Consider the following 8,255-nt stretch of genomic DNA (forward strand, 5'->3'; position numbering starts at 1 on the left):
TCAGTACCAGCACAATTTATCTTTCCTTCCTCAACTCTTGGCTCTTCATCACTGATGCTGATTTGGCAAGCAGTGTTTGAAAGAGATGGGGTGAATATTTGAGATGTGGGAAGTTGAAGTGACTTGCCAGAGGCAATAAGGCAGCTCCCTGAACGTCAGACTTACCCTCAAGTCTCCAGGGTCTCAGCAAAGTGCTCACATCACTAGGGCACACTGAGTCCCTTAAGGTAGTAGTCCATACCTCCCACCAGCCTTCTGCATCTCATGCTGACTGCTCTCCTTCTCTCCATGCCCCATTCCAGGCATCTGCTGGTGGCTTCTTCACCCTCACCTCATGCCTTGCCAATATAGCACCCATACCCTTCTCTCCACCTGCCTTTTCAAGAGTTTCCTTCTCTGCCAGGTAAGAAGAAGTGGCTCCATGCCATCTTTCCATGTCCATCTTGTATTGTTGCAATTCTACAACAGGCACAGATTTCTGTTTGAATAGCAAACTGCTACTCAGCTTCCACTGTGAATAGTAGCTGCCTAGGGCAGGCGTGCTCACAGAAAAGATCTTTGCTTTCTCTCTTGCTAAAAATAATCAAAGAAAGGGAAAAGTCAAAAGCTCATCGTGCCCCAAAGAAATGTCTGCATCACCATGGAAAACTTTCAAATATCTAAACCAAGACAGAGTGGTAGGGTAGGAAATTTACAGATCAAAGGTTTAGAAAAATGCAAAGTTCTGTTTGTGTGATGTAGAACCAGAGCTGTTTGCTCTCCTCAGAAGTAGTGAACAGGCCAGCACACTCCTGCCAATATCGTGTTGCCATCAGCGTTTGAAAGTTGAATGCCTCTCCTGCTTGTTGCAAGCAGAGCTAGGGCAGGGATTATTTTAATTGAAATGAAGCTTTCTGGCTATTTTACTTACTCCCATAAAGGAGCTGGGGATACTTAGGCATAACTTTGGAGAGGCATTTTAAGGTACATGCTAAATATTTGGCCTCGCATACAGCAGCGTGGGTCCCCTCATATCAAATCCTCATCAGTGCATCTCCATCACTTTTTTAAAGGCTTTGGTTTCACCAGGCAGAAACTGAGACGTGCTCCCCATCACACTGCCAGACATGTGCTGTGTGTCATGCACAGCATGCGCTCCACAGCGTTTTGGTGGTTTGTTTGGTAAAGCCCAGTGAGAAATATGTTTCCCTGGAAGGAGAAAAGGTCAGACTGACACAGCTTAGGCCATTGCTGCTGGTTTTCTGTAGCACCATATCAATCTTACTTAATAGCACCAGCGCAGATTTGTAGGACATAAAGTCATATACCTAGCAAGGATTGCGAAATGAAAAAGGAACTGGGTAATTATGATATTTACAACAGTTTTCAAGTAATACAAACATCTGACTACATCTTTAAGGGCAAGGAGGATATTTTTAAATAAACATGCTTCCTTCCTGCAACTAATAGATTGCAATAGCAACTGAAAGAAGGACTCATCTGTTATTTTAGTTGTCTTCATAGTTTCATGGGTTTTAGCTCTAACAAAAATATTTAAAAGAAAGTAGTACCTTCTGTTGTAAGGAAATTGTCAACGTGCTTTTTTATTATTATTATTCTAGCATACGTTTATTTTCGGAAGCCCAGCACATTTTGAAACATTTCCCTTTGCTGTTCAAGTTTTCTGTGATGGATTCCCCTTTCCCCTTCAGAAAGGCTATTTTTTTTTTTTGTGTACGTATCTTAATATAACCCCTCCAGAAATTTTGGAAGTCACAATGAATAAGAACACATTTTCTCCTTAGCAATCCTAGCCATTCCTTTCCTTCCATAAAGCTAAATATGTAGATAAGTTATAACAAATTCTTATTATTTAGGGTTGGATTCAACAGGGTTATTGATAAATAAGAAATCTTGAGCTCATGTAGCTGAAATGTACCATTAATCTGAGAAGATCTTAAAAACACAAGAGCCATTGAACCACATTAGTAATTATTAGGGAAGGAAAAGAAAGTAAAACAGAGGAGAAAAGCAGTGAGGATGATCAAAAACATGGAGGAGTTTCCATATGAGGAGCAAAGAAGGGGAACTTTGGCTCTTCAGCTTGGAAAAGAGATGATGGAGAAGGGATATGACACGGGTCTATAAAACTGTGAGCAGCGTAATGAGGGTGAAGAGGGACTGAGTATTCCCCTTCCCTTCCAGCATGAGAATGAAGGGATGCCACATAAAACTAGCAGGTTCAAAACGAGCAAAACCAGATGGCTCTTCATAAAGCGTATAGTTAAGCTGTGGGGTTCCCTGCAGGAAGATGTTGCCCATGGTGGTTACATGGGCATAAGGGGAGCTCCTGAGCATAAACAATTGATGGCTGAGAGAGCACCCCAGGGAAGTGCATGCCTGTGCTGTTCTTACTCACTCCCTCACACATCTCCTTCTGGCCACAGATAGAGGCAGCATACTTTGGTCTGGCCCTGCATTGCTGATCTTATTTTCATAATTGCTTCCTGATAAAGCTATCTAAGTCCCTTTCTTTGCCCCAGCTGCATGCACAATCTTAGGTAGGGATAGGGCTGTTGTCTCAGATATGTCTGTAAAGAGGTGCTGATGTCAATGATTTACTCAAATACACACAGTAAATCTAATCAGCAAACTGCTTTGGCATTAAGAACAGGGGAAGATGATAAGAGTGTCAAGAACGAGGGAACAATTCAGTTATTTTAGGGTCTTGCAACAACTGGCACTGCAATAACACAGTCTGTGAAACTCTACTTTTGGAAAGAAAAATTATTCTTTCCATGTGAAGCTCAGGCCTTGGCAATGTAGATGATGGGCCGCCGTCTTCTTCAGCCCATGGTGGCAGAAATATGCACTTGACCAATGTCAGTACTAAGAAGGGTGAGACTCACTCCTCATCCAGACCACAGAGGAGCAGATTTCCCTGCAGTGACCTGCCTCCGACACAGAGCCTGTACATAGCCCTTTGGAAAATGTTTTGCTGTATTTAGCATTTCATTAAATGCATTGTGTAAAATGAATTCTCCATTATGCTGTGCTGTTCATCTGCATGTAATACCGATGGTAATTGATTTTCTGATGATGCGTGAACTGCTAATGTAAAACCTCTGCGGAAAACTTACAGGTGAAATCTCTTTTCCCTACAGACAGCCTACTTAATCTGGTCTTATAAAGCAGAAGGACATTTAAAGGAACTGGAGGGGGCTACAGGTCGGGCATCATGGTTCCCCACACCTGTGGGGCGAGTTAAGGCCCTCTGCACAGGATGCGGCCCCAGCCAGGCACTGGTACCAGTTCACCTGTGGCCCTGTCTTCATGCCAGCCTGTCTGATGTCATCGGTCAGGCTGATAATGTCAGAGTGAACCTGTGTCCCTCCAAGGGGGAGCAGTACATAACCTGGCTCCCAGACATGTGGTACCCACAGCACCACCGGGCCGCAGCTGGGCCACGAGCGAGAACCCGCCTCGAAGCCTCTTTTCGAGGCCTCTTTTCAACACGTTTTTTCAATACGGAGTTGCTAACACAAACTCGCGGGCAGCTCCGTTAGCTGCATATTCTTCCACTTAGGCAAGAGAAACAAAAGGCGCTGTGTGTTTGTGTCCACACACAGCTGTGTTTTTGTCTCTCCGCCTGCCACTTCCCCGGGCTGGAATCAGCCAGGCCTGACGCTGCTCCCGCTTCCAGTCGCATCGACGGCGGGGCGGCGGGCTCACATCTGGGTGTAATTACTGCAGCAATGTCAGGATCAGGCCCTGCATGCTGAAACAACTTCGCCTGCTTCTCTGCGAACGCAGCTGAGGGCAAATATTGCCTACAGTATCTGCTGATGCTGGAACACTGCAATTACTTCTGAAATCTAACCTAATTACAGTTGCTGAAGAATTTTCTCCATCCTCTCTGGCTCATTTGCAGCTCTCCCACATTCTCCTTTACGTCTCCTTTCTTTGAGTCAATATTTACCTCCTCAATGCTCTCTTCCTCTGCTTCCTCCCCTCCCATAAGGCTCCGTGCGAGCAGAACAGCCCAGCCTCTCCCACCAGCCCGCACCGACAGCCGCCGTCAGACACGTACTCCAAGGTTTAAGAGTCAAAGCTTTTGACTTTGCTAAAAACAACAGAACACCTCTCCGGATTTCACATTGGTGAAGTTGTTTTCTAAGGTTTTGTTTGCGTATCAGCACTGTCCCGGAGTACTCACAGTGAAAGCAGAACTGTGTGTTGCGTGAATATCACGGAGAGGAGCTGACAGTGACAAAAATGAAGGAACAGTCCATGAAGAAGCTCGTTGCCATTGACAAATAAAAAGGAAATGAACTAGTCCAAAGGAAAAAAAAGAAGTTTTGTAATTTGTGTATATATATACATATATTTATATATATATACTGGATGACTATGCTCAAACCAAGTTTAAAAAAGCAAGGTAATTAGTTTTTAACTGCATGATTAAATTCAATGTATTTGTTTTATTTGTTTGTTTGTTTGTTTTATTACTACCAAGAATTTAACCTCTCTTTGGGCAGGAGAGAATACCTTGAGGAACATTTCTGTTGCCTCATTGACAGTACCTGCTGGCTTCCGCAGTATAGGCAAAACCAATCAAAATATTGAAAGAGATGATGAAGAAATGATGCTGATTTGGATTTTTTTAAGTCAAGACCAACATCTTTTTAAAACAGGCTTCAGGTTAACAATACCTGATACCTGACCAGATGCACTCAAGAGAAATTCTGTGCCCTGGAGGTGCAGGAGGTCAAAATCAATGGCCACAGTAGTCCTTTCTCACATGCAGGGCCTGTATAAGAGAACATAATGAGAAAGATCTCAGTGTGTATGCTATAAGCATCCTGGAGCAAAATCTTCTGAGCTAATTTTTTTCAAGTTAAGCATCTAAATTCAGGCTAACACATTCTCTTGATACTGATAGCTTCTTAATCCTTTGAAAGTCATAGATGGCAACACTTACATACAAGGGCAGGTCCATATGCCCCTAAGTCTGAAGATTTTTTTACTACTTCTGTTATTTACTTAGCTTTCACATTTAAATTTTCCATAGTTTTACTAATTTGCGTTAAATATTTTGAGCTGAAGTTAAGTGCAAGATCATAGTGCTGCACAGAATCAAAGAAAGCTGAGAAGAATTTGAAAGAACGAGCGTGGCGGTAAGTAGTGTGCCAACAAGGTTGTGAGAAGTACAGTACTCAGAAAAAGGAAAAGGGGAAAAAAAAATAAGAAGAAAAAAAAAAGAAAAAAAAAAGGAAGAGAGAGCAGTTAACAAAGAATTTGGGAAAATGTGCAGAATCCTGAAAGTGATGATGAACTACAGGCTTAATCCATCTCCTCCTGAAGTCAGCTGAGAGGGGAACCAGGCTGCTGTTGCAAGGAGAGAGGCAATGGTTTGATGCACCTTCCTGCTGATGATCAAGAGCTTCTGGAAGTGGTAGAAAGTCTCTTGAAACCTGCCAGGAATTAAAATATTTGTACAGATCCATAGATCCATTAATGTGGTTGCTTTTCTTAGTCAAGGTAAAACTGAAGATGTTGCGTTTGCATTGAGGCTTTTCCCAGCTGTTCTTAATTCAGTTGTGGTGCTGCAACCCTTTATTATCTTCTGTCTCACTGAGACTTCCAGAGAAAAATAACAGAACCTTTACTGCCGGCTTTGAGCTTGAACTTCATTTTCCTGAACAGCTCTCAAAGCCAAACAAACTTCATCAGCCTGATTTCAGACCAAAGCCTTTCTTCCAGGTACAGCTGTGGGGTAATTCCTTGTTCATATGAACCAGCACAGGAACAGGACTTTGCTGCAAGATGTGCTCCCAGCCCAGCGCGAGAGCCTTGTATGGGCCAGGAGGAACCAAGGCCACTGCCAACCAGAGGATAAATGGATCATCTTGTCTTTCCCACACGAGGAAGAATTATTTCCACAGCCTTGAGCTTGGGCTCTCCAGGCTGACACACACATGCCATTTCCTTTGCAGCAATTGAGTGCATGTGTTCAGCTCACACCGCAGAACAGTTTTGCTTCGCAAGAAGGCTGCAAATGCTCAGCCTCAACATTGCCAGGCAGCGGTAGGCTTTAGGGCTTTCTGTACATCCAGCAGCAATTTCAGCCCTTCCAGACATGAAATCTACTCAATGTATAGTCATGTTTTTCAACCCATGCCTTTTTCCTCCCTCCTCCTCGCATTAAACACTTCAAGAAAATCTGCGCACCCTCCTTTGAATAAGCTGGAAAAAATCAACCCCTCAGGAAGGTTGTACACGAGGCTGAGTTCTTCCATGAAAACCCTGGGAATGGATCCAGTAGGATGCATTTGAAGTCCATTTTTCTGTGGCATCTCTCTGCCTTCCTCTGCTTCAGCAGCAGTGCCGCTGGTTGATAAGTGTGCATTACCTCTCCCTCCCTCAGCAAGTTGTAAGCCGCAGAATGAAAAATAATGCTGATCCTCTGAAGACCATTCCTCTCTGCAGAAATTTCTGCCAAAATTGGTTACAGAGGTGTATTACACAGAGAAGCAGCTCCCCACATCTGCCCCTGTGCTCCCACCAGGTTTAGCTGCTGTGCAGTTTTCCCTGTTGCCGTCTCTTTCAGCACAGAGGGCAGGGAGATAAGTGGCCCAAGGTCTGTCCTGGCCCTGAATTAATACAGGGTAGAAATAATTAAATTAATCCTTGCCCAACTCCTTCTTACTGGAAAGCTTAAGAGAATAGCTTCATATTCAGTGTAAATTGGTCTGTTCTTTGAGGGTCCTTTATTCTTTTCCATCATGCCCCCTCTCCCACCATGCCACCCAGGACTGTTGCATCACTTCTGTCATTTATGTTGGTATGAGGATGATTATTGGGGGGATGATTATTTCGGGACCGCTTTTTCCTCCTCCACAAACGCTGATCCAAATGTAGGTTTTAAGTGTAAGATATTGGCCACAAACTGCATCCTACTTCTCCACAATGTGTATTTGCACCCACTAGAGGTTAAAAGCACTGGCATTGCAGAGGTGATGCCCATGCTTCTGGGGTGTGGTGGCCGGGCTGTGGCTCTGGAGCTTCTACTCCTGCCTTGAGGGTTGCACCACGTGGTGGTGGTGGCACTGCATAACCCGAATCCCTGGCAGCGAGAGCAAGCAAAGCCAGAGGGGTTAAGCCCAGCACGCCCCAGCTGAACTCGCACCCAGCCCCACGGCCCACCCACCGGCTCGCCACAATGGAGCAGCGGGGTCCCGGGGGAGACGCTGTCCTCTCCCGCTCCTCACCGCGGCCCTCCGCCCTGGGAGGCACCTATCTTGTGGTCGGCGGCCCATTGAAAACCCTGGCGTGGCATTTCTGGGCCGCGAAGGTTGGCCAGCCCATTCTAGTCGAAACAAAAGGCATTGCGACTCCTGATGCCTGAGAAGTCATTTACCAATATTTTGCGATTATAAAATGATTTCATTTTTAAAATTGAATGCTGGACTCTTTCCCCAGTGCCCTTGTGTGTGGCACCCAGCGTAGTCCTTTGGTTAACTTCCAAGCCAAGCGCGGCACTGATAGCATTCAGTTATTTTCCATTTGCCACTGGACTGGAGGAAGGTCTGCGCGCCTCGAGAGGCTGGTGTTTCACAACGGGGCTCAGGTATGCGCTGGGAAAACCCTGCCTCACCCTCTGCCAGCCTGCTGGTTGGTGCCCTAATTAAAGTTTATGCTGGTAACCTAGGGAATGAATGAAGAAACACACCTCAACCAGCTTCACTTGCCCACTTGTGCAATGGAGTCCTTGCGCATTCACAGGGAAAGTGTGAAAACATGGTACAGATGTGGTTTTCCATGCGCGTCCCAGTGCCTCGCTGATTGCCCCTCATCTCAGCGTTGTCCTCAAGGCAGTCCTCTCCCCAGCTTTTGAGCCTGTGCAACTGTTTCGGGGCAGGGTTTTGGTACATTTTCAAAAGGGCTGGACTATCAAATCCTGTGGTATGTAATCATGGGAAGTTCCTTTTCTCTAACCTTACAAGGCTTGAAGATTTGATGTTATACTTCATTGTGCAACACAAGAAAAATACCTCAGGAACAGAAATGTCTTTTATTCCACTCCCCATGTATCTGATGCTTTATTCCCTCGGGCACTACTTGTTTGCCAGAGGATTGTTTAACCACTGTTTGACAATTTCCAAATGGGGAAAAAAAAAAAAACACGCTGGGTTTCATCCAAAGGAAGGGAGGAGCTTTGCAAAGTTTTGTATTTAATCTTGCTTAAAAGTAAACAACTTTACCCTTTCAACATT

Source organism: Anser brachyrhynchus, assembly GCF_964034855.1.
Source record: "Anser brachyrhynchus genome assembly, chromosome: 1".
NCBI lineage: Eukaryota > Metazoa > Chordata > Aves > Anseriformes > Anatidae > Anser > Anser brachyrhynchus.